Here is an 18557-nt window from a genome sequence, read left to right on the forward strand (position 1 = left end):
TGGCTCCAAAGAAAACATCTGAATGAGCGGTTGCATTCCAGCTCATTTAATACCTGTATGTCCAGGGGAGTGGCATGCAAATTCCACTCACCAATTCCCATTGGCCTTTTCTCAATGATCAGAGGTGTATGGGGCTCCCAAGGGCGACACCTAGTGTCACTACATCGACACAACGTCGAGTGAGTGACAGAAGGGGAACTGTGGTTAGACCTAGGTTGTGTCATGAAGTAGAATTAACAACAACCAAAAAACGTGAAACATTCGCAGAAGAATACAAATTACATACAGTATATTCAGGAACTCTGCTGCTTGATGCCCCTGTCTGATCTCTCTGCAATTTGAAAATATTATGCTAATGTATTCCTATGCAGTGGTGCTTACTTTTAAATCACAATGCCTATAACCTTGAATAGAATCGTAGTATGTTAACTAGCTCCAGTGCTTAATAATACACTGACAATATATAAAATAAAATAATTCCAAGATATAGAAAATCAGGCAGCAGAATTCCAAAAAATACCTCATGATATCAGTACTAGTTATTAACATAATTTTAGAAAATCCAAACTACCCATTTAAGATTACAAGATAAGGTTTCTAATAGTTTTCCATTCATTCTCTGACTGTTCTAATTTCAGATGCTTCAATCACGAGAGAGGATCAAAGGCCATCCGGGGAAAGATTGTCTCAAAGAAGACAGGGGCTTTTGTCCAGAAGAGATATTCCAGTCAATACACATGTCTCCACACTTCTGAAGAACCTCATTGACTTAGAATGGGACTTCATATACAGTAGGTCAGTGAGAAAAGTGTGACAAAAAGAAAACTAATACAACTACTACTAAAACAACTACAAAAAAAAGCACTACAACCTTTAAAAAAATTTAATTTGTTTCAGGAGTTATGACTGAAAGGGACCCATTTGTCAATACTTAGGTCATTTTACATTCAATGACTTCATCTTTCAAATTACATGAATTCTTTTCTCATTCAGACAAAATCACCACCAAATCTCTCAGTACCTACAGTAAAATGTTCATGTTTACATACTATAACTGTTAAACTTTAGTTCAAATCCTAACATAACAAAATGGAATAAGACAGCAATTTACTACATTTTTACACTAAAACCATATTGAAATATATTCAAAATATAAAAAATTAAATACTATCAAAACAATTAGACCAACTACAGTTTATTCCTATTGTAGCTGAACATCTGTCTGGGTGCTAGTCGTTCAACTTCATTACTTCATCTATACAAAAGGGAACATCTTAGAATCATTTTGTACAGTAATGTCAACATGGGCCATTCTCCGCCAGATTTACTATGCTGCACGCAACTTCATTCTAACTCAAAAACGTGCGTACACCAGTTGAAACCTGACCACCATTCGTGTCCATATTGATAAATGCCAAGTTTTGCGTGGAATGACTGTCCACAGTTTTCTGTCATACGTTAGTTTCGTAAATGAAGGCCACTGTGTGCTTGTTGGGTGACAAATTTTGCTAATGTTATTGAAGAATTAGTTGATTTGAGACCTGTGTGAAGTGTTTTGTTAGTCAATTTGTATCAATATCACCTTGCTATTTGGGTTGTTATTGTACATTGACAATTCTAAAGTGGCTGTGGCTCAGAAGGTAGAGTGGGTTGGCCACTAATCACAGGTTTAGTGTTACCCGGCCCACATGACTCCACATGCCGAAGTGTCCTTGGGCAAGACACGGAACCCCAAGTTTCTCCCAATGGCAGGCTAACGCCTTGCATGGCACCTCTGACGTGAATGTGTGTGTGAATGGGTGAATGAGACGTAATGTAAAGTGCTTTGAATACCGCTAAGCTCAAAAAGGCGCTAAATAAGTGCGGACCATTTACTATTTTACAGTGGTACCCTGGAATATATATGGGATAGGAACAAGCAGCCTGGAGATGGTCACCTTTAACGGAGGAAAAGAATCATCTCTGTAAGCATGCACCTACCTCAAAGGACTCTTTTAAAACATCCAACGTGTGCCTCCTTCACAGGACTGTTTTTACCCCATATTTATGTTCACTATTTTCATAATAGTGCAGATTATTAAAAAAAATTTTTAATATTTGTAATATTTCAACTCTAGGGCTAGGCGAAAAAACAATATCGATATTTATCACGATAAAGAAAACCCACAATAAGCTTTTGAGGAATCGATATTTACTGCGTGAGGCTAAAACACAAGCAGTACGGCTTTCTCAGGCTGCGTTTCCACTGAGGCAGACGAAATCCACGCAAAGGCGTTCACAGCACTAGGAGAGAGTTTGCTCCACACCGCTGCCAATCCTACGATCCACCAAGCAAGCATGACGCTAGGCTTTCATAGGAATGAACTGAAAACGCTCTCCGCTTCACTCACAGCACGTCAGTGGTAACGTAGTGTCAGACTGGATGAACTTGCTAATGCTAGCTGCCTTGCTAATGATTAGGCTACGTCGGACACCAGACTGATTCCATCCACACCGCAAGACTTCATGACAACGGTTGCGCCCTCTCATCGTCTCTAGTGAAGAGCGTGACAGAACAACAGCTCTGATCTTTCTGCGCTGTAATCTTGAATATTGTTCTCTAGCACCAAAAATTCATAATTTCTGCCCTGTCCCACTACGCACGTGTTGCCTCTTTTCCCTGCATGTGTGTAGACATGAAGCACCGCATGAGTTAACGTGGTTTCAAAGCACCTTTTAGACAAAAACATTTTTCCCTTCTAAATGTATCTTTATTAATCAGCATGTTATGAGCCTTTAATAATAAACAAATCAAATAAACAAATTGATTCTGTTCTAATTTTGTAAAAATTAATTAGATGTCTGGAATGGATAAGGAAATACTAAAATTACTATTTGGTAGACTAGTCTCTCACTTTAATGAAAATATAGAAAAAAATTCTACATTTTCTCTCGGAACCCACATTCAGCATCATTCCACACTCACAAGGGCTTCTATGCCCCATACTTGGCTATCTGAATCTAAAGAAATATAAAAAACATTTTAATGTAAAAATATTCCAACAAATACTGGACTGATGTCACTATGCTTCAGAACAAACAGATGATCGTTTAACATTCATTTTCAACTATAAAATATTTTAATATTTTGGTAAAAGATCCTGCAGACCCCACTGCTTTGGCCTTCTCTGGACCCCCTGTGCAGATTTGTAGAGACTATTTTGACTGTTTAGAATTAATTTTTTCTTCTTTTCTTCCGTCAGCTTTGAAATAAGAGTGAAAAGAAAGTGCAATGTGTAAATGTATATCGTGATAAATATCGATATCGAACAATATGAAAAAGATTATCGTGATAACAATTTTGGCCATATCACCCAGCCCTAATCAACTCTCATGTGTTTTCATGTTTGTAAGGTCTCTGACATGGGTGGTCTGCTTACCAGCTCTGGAGCGAACGTCTTGGTCTCTGCGACGATCATCTCAGGAGTGCCTGGGAACCTTCCGGATCCTCGAGGGGCGCTCGACGCAGGGGCTGAGAGCTGGGCCCGGATTGAGGCGGAGAGCTGGGCCCGGGTTGAGGCGGAGCTGCACGTTTCTTACCCGCAGGAGGACGCCCTCGGCGAGCATCATGCACCTCCAGGAAGAAAGGGACCAGGGGGGGGCATGGCTGTGAGTGGCGCGCAGACCCAAGGAACGAATCATCCAGCCGCGATGGCTGTGGGGAGGACAGAGGGTTCCAGTCCAGCCCCACGCTGCCCGGGCAAGCATGTCGGACATCTGGGTATCAGCCTCAGCCTGGGCGTGCTGCCCCGAAGGCAGAAGCCCAGACGAGTCATCCGCGTCAGATGTCGGACCGGTCTCCGATGCAGCGGCGAGCTCATCCAGCTCGGGGGGCTCCAGAGGATAGGCAGGCTGGCTGTGAGGCGAGCCGCTGTTGCCTCGAGCCTGGACGGAAGTCAACGAGCGTGCCGGGGGGCGGGTGGTTCGCAGGGGTGTACCCGGCAAAACAGAGCCCGCTGTCATCCCCAGATCGCCTCCATCGCCAGCCGCGTCGTCCTCAATTCCGTGGGAAGAAGGAGCGACACAGGGGGAGGCTGGAGTGGCGTTCGTTCGGTTGAAGGAAAGCCGCGACCGCAACATTGCCATGGTCATGTTCTCGCAGTGAGAACATGAACCATCCACAAACGCTGCCTCAGTGTAATCGTAGCCCAGACACACAAGACAGCGCCTGTGGCCGTCTGAAGCGGAGAGCACTCTACCACATCCAGGAACTACACAGGGGCGGAAAAGCATCTTTATAAAGACGCGTCCTAAAAAGGACGTTCAACGCTGCTGTGTAATGCTCTTTTAGAGGAAAATACTCTTTTAGAGAAAATCACTCTTTTATAAACTCTTTTAGTTTGCGCTGTCGAAAGCGTCTGGAAACTGCACTGCTGTGCAAAGAAGGAGAAAGCCGCTGAAGTGCGCCATAGATACAACAGCAGATCACCAGAGATAAGAGGAGCAGGTGTGTGTGACTCGCAGCTCGCTGCATACACGACCATCTGCTCCAAAGAAAATTTCTGAATGAAACAGACATATTTCCCCGCCTTTATACCCATATGTCCAGGGGCGGGACATGCAAATTCTGTCTGCCAACTTCTCATTGGCCTTTTTTCATAGATCAGAGGTATATTCGGCACTCAAGAGAGACCCCTAGTGTCACTTCTTCAACACAACGTCAAAGTGAGCGACAGACAGGGAACTTAGATTTGTTAAACATCTAAATTATTTTAGTATCAATTATATCTTTGTACAATAAAGAGTGAAAATTTAAAGTAACTATAATGTTATTGTAAATTGAAATAATCACAGAAATGTACTGCTTTTAATTTTGACAGAAAAAGGCTGTAAAATTATTCACAGTATGAATACTGTAGAATTACAGTATATTGCTGGTGTCTCTGCTGCCAGTAGTTTACTCTTATTTCACAGGAAAATAATGTACAGTGTAGTATTCCTAATAAAGTGCTCAGTGAGTGTATATACGTAAATCTTTGAATATAACTATGATCTCAGATGTTGCCTTTTCACCTCAAGCACAAGATCTTCACACCACCACAACCACTAAAAACTATCTTCACACTCAGAGGCATCTTAATCAGCCAACCCTTACGACCACAGTGCCATGTGCACACCACTTGCAACTTCCTCCCATCAAACCAGAGGGCCTCATTGGAGAGCACAAGTGGGAAAATTAGTCTTCCACATTCAAAATGAAGACCTCTCATCTTGGCATGGGTTCACTCATATGCTGGAGTATAGTTTAAAAGGAGGTCAATATTACATGCAATCAAATACAGAGGGGCTGGGGGTTGGTACACCGGGGGATTGTTTACAGGAAGCTGTTGTATGCAGTAGTCACCCAACCAGAAGGAGAGCTCAAAGTCCAACAGAGACAGATGAGGGGAGAGACAGCATTCCTTCTGTCAGCCATGTCCTGTTTCAGAGGTCTGCAAAGATTATGCATCTTAATTTTCAATCTATTATGAGGGCTTTTTAATAGCTCTTATTCAGACTACTACATTTATTATTTGTTTTTGCTCCTGATGAATTTATTTTATCTTGTGGTGTCTTCTGCTGTACTAAAATACCACTTTAACTTACCTAACTAGCATTAGAGGCAGTGTGGCATGTATTTAGATTGATTAAATGGTGATTCAGTCATTGTTTACTTACCCCTGTTTTGTAATAACCCTACATGACTTTCAGTCTTTTTTTAACACAAATGGAGAAATTGTGAAAAATAAATTTAATCAGTGATGTCATACAATGGAAGTTTATAGTGACCACCTCTTCAAGGTTCAAAAGAACCCAAAAGTATCATTTACAAGTCTAATAAATTATTCCATGGAACTCATAATTTTTGTGCATACAATAAGGTTTGGTGAGAAACAATCCAAAATCTAAAGTATTATTTAGTTAGTGTTCACTGAACGTTGATCTCCTGTGCACATTCACAATAGGGCACAAGAGCAAAAGTTCATGCAGCCCCCTCGCAATATGGGCCATTTAAGCTAAAACTGGTTTGTTTATCTAAAAACAGGTCCGCCACAGCGATAGTGACACCTGAACACAACAAAGTTGCACACAAAACAGATAACAGAACTTACTAAAAATGTCTGAAGAGTTTTGTAGTTGAAGAATTGATGCATTTATATTCCCAGCCTTATTTGTTTGAGCAGAGTACTCTGAAATCATACAGAGGCATAGGCTAGAGGCAGCCACAGTCACACCATGTCCTAACTTGACGGCAAACAACACATTATAAAAGGTATATTTTCTATGGTAATCAGAGTTTTTGTCCTAACCAGCAGTGACGAGTGACGGTACATTCTATCGATCGCTTGTTTTCTATTTTCGGCACAGTTAACTCCTTCTACTGTGAACTGTCCAAAAACTTAAAACAAAAAAAGAAAATAGTCTTGCCATAGAAATGCATCAGTTCTTCAACTACAAACTCTTCAGACATGTTCTCTCTTCAGGAGATCAACAGTCAGCGAACATTTTCAATAAATAATACGCTAGATTTCGGTTTGTTTCTCACCAAATCTTATTGTATTCTTTCAGAACAAGACATGTGTCACATACAATACTTTTTTAGACTTGTGAATTATACTTTAGCACTCATTTGAAGCTTAAAGAGGTTGTAACATAAACTGCCATTGTATGACATCGCTGAGCCCAAATTTCTTTTCACAATTTCTCCCTTTGTGTTAAGAAAAATAGAGAAAGTCATGTAGGGTTATAACAACACAGGGGTGAATAAACAATTACTGAATTTAAATTTTTGGGTGAACTATCCCTATAACGGAATATTCTGTGTTCAATACAAGTTAAGCTCAATCAACAGCATTTGTATAATAAAATTGATTACCACAAAAATTTATTTTGACTTGTCCTTCCTTTTCTTTAAAAAAAGCAAAAATCTGGATTACAGTGAGGTTCTTACAATGGAAGCAAATGGGGGCCTTTCCCCTCCCGTCACTCACTCAACATTGTGTCGGTGAAGTGACACTAGGGGTCTCTCTTGAGAGCCTCAGTTGCCTCTGAGCTTTGAGAAAAAGCCAATGAGAATTGGCGATTTTTTCTTTGGAGTCGAGCGGTTGTGTATCCAGCGAGCTAGTGTTCCACGACTGTTCCACTCACCTCTACAGAGCTTTTGCTGTTGGACCTTATGGTGCGTTACCAACGGCTTTCTCTTCTCTGCACGCCAGTGCAGTCTTCGCCCCTGGCCGGCTGTCCCCCTCCACCTTGAAGGTGTTGTAGCCACTATACCGGCCCACCACGATGCAGTGAATGCTAAACACTTGGGGGAGCACAACCTGGTCATCAGGTCCCTTAAGAGGTGCCCGGAGGCTGAATTCTCCCAGGCCATGCCTGTTCCCCTCACGTGTTCTCTCTGTGCTCCCTGTGGGCCCTCGGAGAACCCCCTTTGAGCTGCTAGAGTCAGTTGAGCTATGTGTCCTCCTCTGAAGATGGCCCTCCTGATTCCGCTCGCTTCCATCAAGAGGGTCAGGGACCTGCAAGCCCCCTCTGTCAGCGACACTTGCCTGGAGCTATGTACCCAAGGTTCCTACAGCCCCCATTCAGGGCCAGGCAGTGAACCTGCAAGCGACCCAGCCTTATCGTTGCTGTGTCCGGAGCATGCTATGCGCACCTATTTTAACCACACATGGAGCTCTAGATGATTCCGAGGAGCTCTTTGTTTGCTGTGGCGGACAGCAGAAAGGGACGCTGTCCCCCAACAGAGGCTTGTCCACGAGGTCATCAACACCCTCGCCCGGCCTATTAGACCATGGCTGTGCCCACCCCCTTGCTGGTTCGAGGCACTGGCCAACGGCGCCTCTCTAGCAGACATTGGCAGAGCAGCGGGCAGGACTACACCCAATAACTTAGCGAGATTAATAACCTCCTAGGGTTGAGTCGGTCCTGGCCCGTGTTTCTTCAGGTCTGAGCATGTAGAACTCGGTAATACGGGACAGTTGACCAGGTGTACTGCTTGCGCATAGCATCTTTCCCTTCTTTCGAGGCAAACCCATGCAATTTTACCCCCAGGTGAATCTACAAAAGTTTGTGCTCCCTGGATATCTTTCCCCCAAAGCCCTCTGGCTTGCAAATTCGGTGGAGGAATTCTCAACCAGACCCACTATGGGTACTAATTACTCTGTACTGGAATGGGTGCTACACAGGTATCGGTCATCACGATTACCCCCTGTGTTGTACTTTCCGCAGTACGGTCCCCCTGTTGGCGGACCCGCGTCTCCCTTGGGCAGCTCCCTCTGCCCCCAGTCGCTGTGTTTGTAGAGCTCCTCCCTCACCAGATAGGACCTACCACCGCACCACATCCATGTATGGCTCGTAAGCCCATGTAACATATTTGCCACATGTGACCTCACCAGCCTGGGCGGGATGTGGTCTCCATGGGGTCTATTCCCCCTGAAAGAATAGGATCGGAAAAATCTTCCCCGATGCGTGTTACAGCGTTAGATGGCCCCAGCAGCTTCTAACAGGCCTATGGTAAACATAGAGAGAAAAGGCAGCGGCCGGCGCGGCCTGCTCCCATACCTGGCACGTTGCTTGTTCCCCCATCAAGAGAAGAGGGATGCCGGGAACCTAAAAAAGTGAATGACGTTTTTATGGGGCGTTGGGGAAGGTTACGTGCAGCCTGGCGCAGGCTGCTCCTTTGGCACGCAACAGCTTGCTTGCACCCACATCAGCAGTTCACTTAAAATTAGGGATGCACTGAAATTAAAATTCTGGGCCGAAACCGAAAATCCAGGATGCACTTGGCCGAAAACCGAAACCGAATCTCACTTTTTTTTTTTACCTATTTAAGAAAAAAATAATAATAATTTTTGTGTATAATTGTATTAATATTATACTTTTTCATTAATTTCATGAATTTAATGAATCTGAATTGAAAAACTACAAACCAATAAAATAAATCACACTTTTATTGAAAGTAACAAAAAAGTATTGGACAAAAAATATATTAAAACTATATTAAATATTATTCTTCATTCAGTTCTGTAAAAATCTAATTTTACAGATTTTATTAACAATTATCCAAATAATGTAAAGTTTTAGAAAACTATTATATGCAAAACAACAGTCAAGTAATGAACTTAGCTAGCATCTTTGAAAAAGTTTAAATATGCAACAGTAATTTTAATTGAAACAAAAAGGCAGAACACAGAATGGCAGAGGGCCTCTATTCCACTGATCTATATATAACTATAATATATAATTATATATATAGATCAGTGCTCTATTCTGTTTATGTAAACGTATGTACACTTTAAGTGAACATTATTGTGCAAAACAGCAGTAATTGAACTAAATCCAACCTCAACTGTAAACGACTGATGTATCCTCAAGTGAAGAACAAGTGTAATGTAATTGCTATATACATCAAATTGGACCGCTTTCTATTTAATTACAAGTGACAGGTTTCTCTTCAAGAACAAAAGTTGCTAAACTTTCTGACAGTCTCTCCTGTCAGAAAGCTCATCAAGAACATGAGATGCTGCACTGAACAGTCTCTCACTCTCTGTGCTGGTGCTTGGGCAGATAAATACCTGTGCGCAATCTGCGCAAGCAAAGGAAAGCGGTCTTTGTTTATGCGATCGTAGTCAAGGGGATTGTAGCTTCTGGTGTAGTTCAGCTAGATACGTCTCAAGTTGTGGTGTAGCAGCACTAGTTGTGGCACTGCTGTGGATCGGGGCGCTTTCCTGTAGAATCTCTTGCTGTACTCTGTATATATATATATATCTTGAAAGTTCTGCTGAACAAACACTGCAGATCGCAAATGTGATGTCCTTATTAAGGTGCGTACACACTGCCAGCGACTTTATCGCTGCAGGTTGCCAGTGGCTGGCAGTGAAGTTGCTAGTGGGTGTTCCCACTACTGGTTGCCTAGTAACGTTTAGAAATGACATTCACGGATGCCATTCCATTGCTGTTGACAGCGAATCTCTTTTCTTGCCACTAAAAACCAACATTTTGGAGGGAAAAGACTAAATTTAAATGGAATCAGTACATAAAATGCTTTCTATCAAAGATGAATGAGAAACAAGGCGTGCTGTTTGCCATAGCGGCTGTTTATCTGCGGCGAAAATGCAAATGCCAGTCTGTCTGGGTCCATAAAATCCCCGCGATCTCAGATACACCTTTCCACGCAGTATTTTTCTTAAAAATGTCCTTGTATGTGGGAAGAGATATATCATAGAGCACTGGAAAATTTCTAACAGCAAGAATTAGCCTTTCATCCATCTTTCCGTTACTGCAGGAGCTGAGAGAGAGAGAAAGGATCACGTGAGCTCTCCCATCTTCTCTCCTATTGGCTGTCGCTTCCGTTAGTCGCTCCAAAGTTGAACTTTTCTCAACTTTGTCGCGTCGCTGGACACGCCCACATCTAGCGCCAACGGTCGTGACAGCTCGTGTCGCCGGAAGTCGCTGTGCTCGCATTGAAAATGAATGGTATTGAGTCGCTGTCGCGCGCGATGTCGCTGGCAGTGTGTACGCACCTTCAGAAACTTTGAAAAATTTCCACACCGCTGACATGATCGGCCTTTGTTTGGTAGCGCCGTGATAAGGGCTAGATCGATCCAGAGTGAAATCAGAGCACTGAGGGGCGGGGCGAGGAGGTATATATTTTCGGCTCATAGTTTCGGCCTTTTTTCTCTTTCGGCGACCGAAATTTCGGTGCATCCCTACTTAAAATGGTTCAGTGTCGACACAACGTCGAGTGACAGAATGGGAATGTCTTGGTTACTGTTACGCTCTTGTATTTCTGTAATGGCCGTAACTTATTCTCGGCTCCTCAGTGCAAAACCTGACTAAACAGATGCACGATTCCCTCCTTTTATACCCGTATGTCCAGGGGAGGGACATGCAAATTCTGTTTGCCAATTCTCATTGGCCTTTTCTCAAAGCTCAGAGGCAACTGAGGCTCTCAAGAGAGACCTCTAGTATCACTTCACCAACACAATGTCTCGTTCCCTCCATCAGGGAATGGGGGTTATGACAGTAACCTAGACATTTCTGTTTAAAATGATATCCAATTTTACAAATTTGTTGCCATGATGATGTAATGTCAACAAACCCTAAACCCCTAAAATGACTATAAAAATGACGATTTAAACAACTTTACAGATCAAATAATACATGAGTTTTGGCTTCCCATTTCTGCCTTTAAACCCTCCAAGAATTGGTCCCATTCACTTCCATTAAAAGTGTCGCACTGTAACCTTGATTTTGGCTTTTTAAACTAAAGGAGGTACGAGTCAAAATGTATTTTTGTGGTAATCAGCATTATGCCACAAATTCAGTTGATTGAGTTTAATATGTATTGAACCCAGAATAATACTTTAACACTAATGAAATTGTATTTAGGCACTGCAATAAAGGATGTTTTCAGAGGTTAGTTTTTAAAGTTTTAGTTAAATTAAATTTTTTCATTTTTTTGTTTGTAGTAAGAGCAGCTGTCCTAAGGTTAAGACAACTTCCTATGCAGTGATAAACACAGTGTATTGCCAGCTGAAAGCGTCTCAATTCTTGTTGTTATTATGGAAAATGCTGTAGCTGCAAGGAAAGATAAAACTGGCTAAACATAACATATAATGTAAATATTCAATTTTCTGGTTTTGCAGAACCTTTTTTCCTCCCAATCAGATTGAATATTTTCACTGAGCTGTTGAAAAATGAACAGCTGTAAAAACAGTCAGCTGAATATGGAAACGAATTAGACTACTGAAGCATCACTATCATTCAGACTGCAGAGCAAATTGAGCTTAACTTCATAAACCCAAATTAAATGACTGTTCTAAAAAAGTAAACAATATCAGTATTTTTCCAAAAATCACAAGACAAAATACAGTATTAGGAAATACAGTTAAAGCAATAAAGGTTTTGGATACACAACTGTTGATACAGTTAAGAAAAGTAAGTACAAGCTATGACTTGCAAATGAGAACAAGTACAACCTGCTTATACCAAGGAATAACTTTATGGAAATATTAACCTGCTGAGTGTGATTGACAATCTGCTTATTCAAGATGCCATTCTACATCAGTAAGTTCTACATGAATTAGTACAAAGCAGGATTTGTTCCAACAGTGTATCAACATTAAAATATAATTACCGTAGCAATAAACTCATAATATAGGCATAAATATAAGACATTTCAAACACTGCTTTCAAATGAAAAAATGGTCATGTTCATTTTAGCCTTCTTGGCATCATTAAACATTCATCTTTATGATTCATTACTTAAATTTCCATGTTTAACGTGCTCAGAGTCCATGTGGCCTGCACAGAAGTATCATTTCAGAGCAGTGAGGAACAATAATTTCTTTCACTCAGATATTGATCTACAACAGGAAGAGCAAGAGCTGCACCCAACTCTCTGAGAACCTGACAGGAACCACATAACCTTAAAATGTATACTGAATATGCTGTGATAGGTTCAGGGGTTATTAAAAGACAATAAATGCTTTGAGTTTATTTAAACTGAAGCTTAAATAGTTGGAATCACGCTTCTTTTATTATAATGTGTACTTTAACAAGTCATCCACATAATATTTTCTCAGTCACTTCATTGGGAATATAACACAACCTTGAGTGATACACCAACATCGGTAAGGCATTTTTATTTGTCAGTTACTATTTATTCTGATTAAGCTTCCTAAAATGCCATTACTTTCCAAAACATTTATTTTTAAAAAATGTCCAACTATCCTCACCACCCCAAAAGTAGTTCACATTTCAGCAACAGAGAAATGAGAGCATCTTTGTTTGATATGTCCATGAACAGAGTGTAGTTAAAAAGTAAGCTCCTTTATCGGTGGTTCAAACAAATGCTATCTGATCAGCTTCCTCAGGTGAGTGACACATTGTGGTATGTTCTGGGTTCAAGACGAGACCACTGGGCCATGGCCTTGTCAGTGATGACAGGTCAATTGGCTAGCAGAGCAGTGCTCTTTTCAAAGGAATGCACTAATATTTGTCCCGTCCGTCACACCACACATTCAACACATTGGAGGTTTTGAAAGAGGAGGAATTCTTAAGCTGAAAGGGATAGATTAATTTGATGTAAATAAACATGACACGATAGACGGTAGATATTTCAGTTACTTAGGCGTGTAGAGTACATAACAGTGGGTTTGAACCTGTCCACATTATGCTAATTATTGACCTTAACAAGTTATTTATTTCTGTCGGAAAATGAAAAGAATGACTAGACTTGAATGGCAGAAGTTGATTTGCTTCAAGTCTCTCATACATTGACGTAGAATTGAGGGGGACACAACCCCCAATACTGTGAAGGTGTTGACTTGCTGTTACTTTTCTCAGTGCTGGCCAGGTTGGGCCAATCACAGTCTTGCTGAATAATGCTGAGGTGGAATTCCATTCACAGGCATGAATCTTAGCAATTATCGGTTTTTAATAAAAATAGCTATCCAGGGTAAAATGTCTCCAAATGGATATAAAACTTTCTAAGATTTAAAAGCGGATGCATGGAGGATTCCGTTTTCAGAGTGTCAAGCACCCCCAGCAGGAACAAAACTTTGTGTCCCACAAGACACAGTCAGTGGCTGAAAACATGTGCAATTTCAGTCTGTAGGTCTGTTACACACACAAAACTTCCATATGAATTTAAAAAACATGAAATATATTACGAGTCATATGGAGTCAGTGAAAATGTTAAAGGCATCCATAGGAATGATCAGTTGTTTTTTTCAGGGTGAGGAAAGCAGGTAAACATTTTTATTTTCTGAAAAAGAATATTTGAGAGCATGCAATGAATATAATTTTCTATTTGTCAGTGCAAATAGACAATTGTTATTATGTCAATTTATACCTGTCTGCTATCTCAATAACTGCTATGTCCATAGAACACTATCTTATAGTATGTTATGTTTAAATTTAGCATTTTTAGCAACAGTCATCTTTTTGCACTACTGTGTACTGGTCGGCACTGCACTGTCTCTCACTGTCTCTCTCTGTGCCTATTGTCCTGTTCATTTTTAGTAATTTATTGTAGTGTCCCATACTTTTTGCACACGTTTGCATGTGCACTTTATATAGGTATGTTATTTAGTCTGTGTAGACTCATGTGGTTCTGTGTTTGTCCTATGTTGTTTTATGTAGCACCATGGTCCTGGAGGAACATTGACTCGTTTCACTGTGTACTGTACTAACTGTATATGGTTGAACGACAATAAAAACCACTTGACTTGACTTTCACTGGGTGTAATGTGTTGTAATGAAACATTAAATCCTGCTTCATTTTGTATTGTTCAAGAAAATAGTTATAAATAAATCATTTTTTAGTTTTTTTGTTTTCAGCATGGATGGTCAGAATATGGTAAAATATGTATTTATTTTTATATAAGAGACTCAAGAGCAAGCATACAGTATAGGCAAGATTTATTTTCTCTCTGCATGGCAGGCAACATGTAAAATTAATTACATGTACCTGAATCTCAACATGTACACACACTTAAGATTTACTTTAAATACATCTTTTGTATGTATCTAAATTTAATAAATACTTTTGAATCCACCAATTACATTACTTATGTTAATTTATAAAATGTAAGATTATTTTAGAAATTAAGGCATTTCTTTATATACTCAATTGTTTTGGCTGTGTACTTGCAGACACACTAATGCAGAGCTATAAATGCAAACAATCGCACAAAGGTAATGCTGATGTTTCGATGCAGAAGAATAATTTGGCTTTATTTCAACCAAAATTATCCATATACACTTCTACAGTCTCTTTAAAACAAGAGGTACAGTGGTATAACACAAACCACTGCACATTCTCAACTCCTCTTGGACTTTATAAACTCTGAGAGACAATGAATTGGCTTTTGCATACACTAGAGACAATTTCTCTACCTCATCTCTTTCCTTGTAGCCTGTAAACTCTAAGTCTGTGTTGTTATTACCAAATCAGACATAACTGTGTGAGAATGGGAGATAGATTACAGCATAAATACCACAGGAGAGACGGACCCCCTTCCAGGCTCTTAGCTTGTGCAATCATATGGTCCTCATCAGGGCTCTTGCCTACACTGTAAAAAATCCTGTTGTTTTATAAAAAAAAAAAAAAGAACTGCCAGCTGTGGTTGCCAGAATAATTATGTAAAAAACACAGTACAAATTTAAACAACTTTACAGAACATCCTATACATTTTACAGTTTAAAATTGTTGTAATTTACATGACCATGTTGGCACTGTAAAAAACATTTTTACAGTAAAACATCATAAACTTTATATTTACCTTCTGAAACTATAAAAATCTGCTTTTTACTTTATAATGTATTGTTAATCACCGTAAAAATTACAGAAGAGCACATAATGCCATGAAGTTCACCAATAGTAGCTCTTCCAGGTGCAATGACCAATAAACAAGTAGAGACAGTGCTCAGTGTCATTCACACAAACACTTAACACCATCAGAGTACTTGTGAAATTAAAATAAAACAATAAACATTAAATAAAATCCATCAAACCTAACACGGAACACCACAAAGTACCTAACTAATATAAAAAATATGAAGAAATAACTATTCCCATTAAATAAGGGAATTGTGGGAATGCCCGATTATTGTTTTTAACTGTAATTTTAACAATAATTTACTGTAAAAAGTACATGTACTCTCTTATTAAACATAATGAAAATTTTTACCATTAATTATCCAGGAAAATGATTTAAAAAATTAACTACTGTATTGTTTTTTAAAATATATTAAAACATTTACTGTATATTTTACAGTTAATACTCGTTAATCAATAATTTTTTTCTGTAGCAATTTTACAGTCTTTTAAAGTTAAAATTACAGACATTTTTTACAGTGTAGATTTATATACTGCATGAGGTACATGTTAATGCTGCTGTTATCATCGAGTACGTTCTGTTTAGATTGAGGCAAGAAAAGATGATCAATGTGTCTGTAGTATTATAAGAAGTTTTTAAACATGTTTCCAAGTGGACGAATCCCTCTGGTACTGCTAATTAAATTCTCCCTGAAGTAAAAAAAGATAAAGCAAACATAGAGCATATGAGGGGGGGTGTCTTTGTTTCCTTTCGACTTGGTTTCAATCCCAAGTCTGCAGTGCCCCTTGAATAATGACATAGAGTCTGTCTTTAGGTTGGGGGCTTTGGGGTGGAGGGATTGTTGTACCCTGTCGAGCTGCCCAAATATCTTTTCTTCTGAATCTTTCATGAACTGTGGAACTTGGCCAGCTGCAGCTCATCGGCAGCTGCACACTCTCCACACAATACCCACGATTCCTTGCTCCAATAGTGCTGACTGGACTGGCCAAATGGAACCAATTTTTAAGACCTTTTCAGTCTCTGTCTTCCTTGACTTTCAGCTGTTTACTAAGCGAAAGGAAAGTATGCACATTGAGGAAATTGCAGAATGCTGCTTGCGATGTGACATGGTTAGAATGTGGGAAGAAGTGTCAAATGGATATCCAACTTCAAATAGTTTATGGACTGTGATTTGTAATTATCATAATAACTTCATACTATTCTAAAGCTAAAAACAGAAACATATGTAGAAAGAAACATCTGGATCAACAGACTCATAGCGGTCATTTTCCTTAAAGAAATTCAACGCATCTGAGTAGATATTCTCTAGGAAGAAGTAGTCACTTGTCACTTATGCTGACCCATAATTGACACAAAACTCTGCAGAGGTACCTGTGAAATCCAGGTTATATGACAGATTTGTTTAAACAACAAATCCTTTGTATGAAAATCAGATGTATACCTCAACTACATAGTCTGTTCAGGCATCAAACTGATGTGGAAATGAGAGTTGGGAGGTAAAATCAGTAGCAGTGTTAACTAGGGATGCACCGATATAACTTTTTCTCTTCCAATCCGATTCCGATATTGGAAATCTCAGTATCGGCCGATACCGATCCCAAGCTGATACCAGTGTTGTTTTTTGCATAATCAGTTTAGAATATATTTACATTATTGTGTGGAACTAATTTGGAGTACTCTTTAATATGTAAAGAAACACAAACCTCTAACTCCACATTATTTCAATATAAATGTATGCAGTAGCCTATTAAGAAAAACTTTATTGTTATCTAGTTTACTGAATTATGAAGCAGCAAAATTAACAGTAATTCCAGTCTTCAAGTCTTCAGTAGAAAAGAAACCAGTGTTTTATTTTTGCCTTTTTTCCCCCAAAAATGTTTCAACTTGCATCTGGCCTTTAACTGATTCAGGTCTCTTTTTTGTTCAGTTTTGTTGTAAGACATCAGTCCACACAGTTTTCATTCACACAGTTTGTTTTTTTTGGAACCCATTCAACTTAAATATTTTTATACATTGTAAACAAATACTAATGATGACAATAATAATAATAATAATAATAATAATAATAATAATAATAAATTGTTACTAATATTATTATTATTGGCTTTTAATGAAAATTTTAAATACAACTTTAATATATTTAAATCGTCCACTTTTTAAACTCTCACTTTTATTTTGGCATTCTAAACTCTCCAGAAAGTCCTGTATGTGTCTGTTTGTTGGCAAGTCCACAGTAGTTTAATTCGCTAATTCAAATTCTGGTAAAATCCACCTCAAGTGTCGTTCCAATGCATATTATAAGTAGGGTTGCAAAATTCTGGAAATTTTCAAAGTTGGAAACTTTCCATGGGAATTGTGGTGGCGTAGTTGTCTAAAGCACATAACTGATAATCAGATGGTTGCTGGTTCGATCCCCACAGTCACCACCATTGTGTCCTTGAGCAAGACACTTAAATCTAGGTTGCTCTGGGGGAATTGTCCCTGTAATAAGTGCACTGTAAGTTGCTTTGGATAAAAGCATCTGACAAATGCATAAATGTAAATGTAATGTAAATGTAATTGACAGGACTATATGGGGATAAAATAAAAATGTGCTAAATTGCAGGTTAGCCTATGATAGGGAACTTAAATGTAGCGGAAAAAAAATCCATCTTGCAGCATAATCTTGGTTAAAACATCCAGATTGAAAGCAAATTCAGTTGAATTTCTTCTCTGCGCATTCCTCAATCACATTCACACCTCATGCTACTTACTACAGCAGGACTATTGAAGCCAGACTACTACATTTGAGCCCAAGGACTACATCCAGTCAAGTAAGTTTTGATGATATTACTAGGGTAAATATATCTAATCTATGGTATTAAAGTTTAACTAGCAAATACTAAATCAAAATGTGTTTATATAGTAGCTAGCTAGCTAGCCAGTAAATCAGATATGCTAAACATAAGCTAGCTAACACAATTTAATTGACAGTTTAACTTCCCATGGAAAGTTTCTGGAAATTTACTGGATATTTTCCACCCCTTTGCGACCCTAATTATAAGTGAACCGAAGTATTGAGCATCTACATCTGAGATGCTGTTCTTGAGTAGCACTCAAATATTGCGCACCGCTGTGAAGACTAAAAATAGCCGCGTGTGCATCACCAGCCTGTGCATGAGTTTGTGTCAACAGAGCAGCACCATT

The 18557-nt window shown here is 39.4% G+C and overlaps 1 protein-coding gene across 5 annotated transcripts in view; it reads right to left on the reverse strand.

The window, feature by feature from the left end:
- dennd2b (DENN domain containing 2B) overlaps nucleotides 1-18557 on the reverse strand; it is a 98794-nt gene that overhangs the window by 64982 nt on the left and 15255 nt on the right. The window contains exon 1 of one of the 5 annotated variants that reach the window (XM_052145474.1): nucleotides 5384-5402. The exons of the other annotated variants lie outside the window; for them this stretch is intronic. The gene's annotated coding sequence lies outside the window, so the exon portion shown is untranslated. Of the gene's footprint in view, nucleotides 1-5383; nucleotides 5403-18557 lie in introns of those variants that run through there. 5 annotated transcript variants of the gene reach the window in all.

The sequence above is a fragment of the Xyrauchen texanus genome, chromosome 2 (assembly GCF_025860055.1).
Source record: "Xyrauchen texanus isolate HMW12.3.18 chromosome 2, RBS_HiC_50CHRs, whole genome shotgun sequence".
Taxonomy (NCBI): domain Eukaryota; kingdom Metazoa; phylum Chordata; class Actinopteri; order Cypriniformes; family Catostomidae; genus Xyrauchen; species Xyrauchen texanus.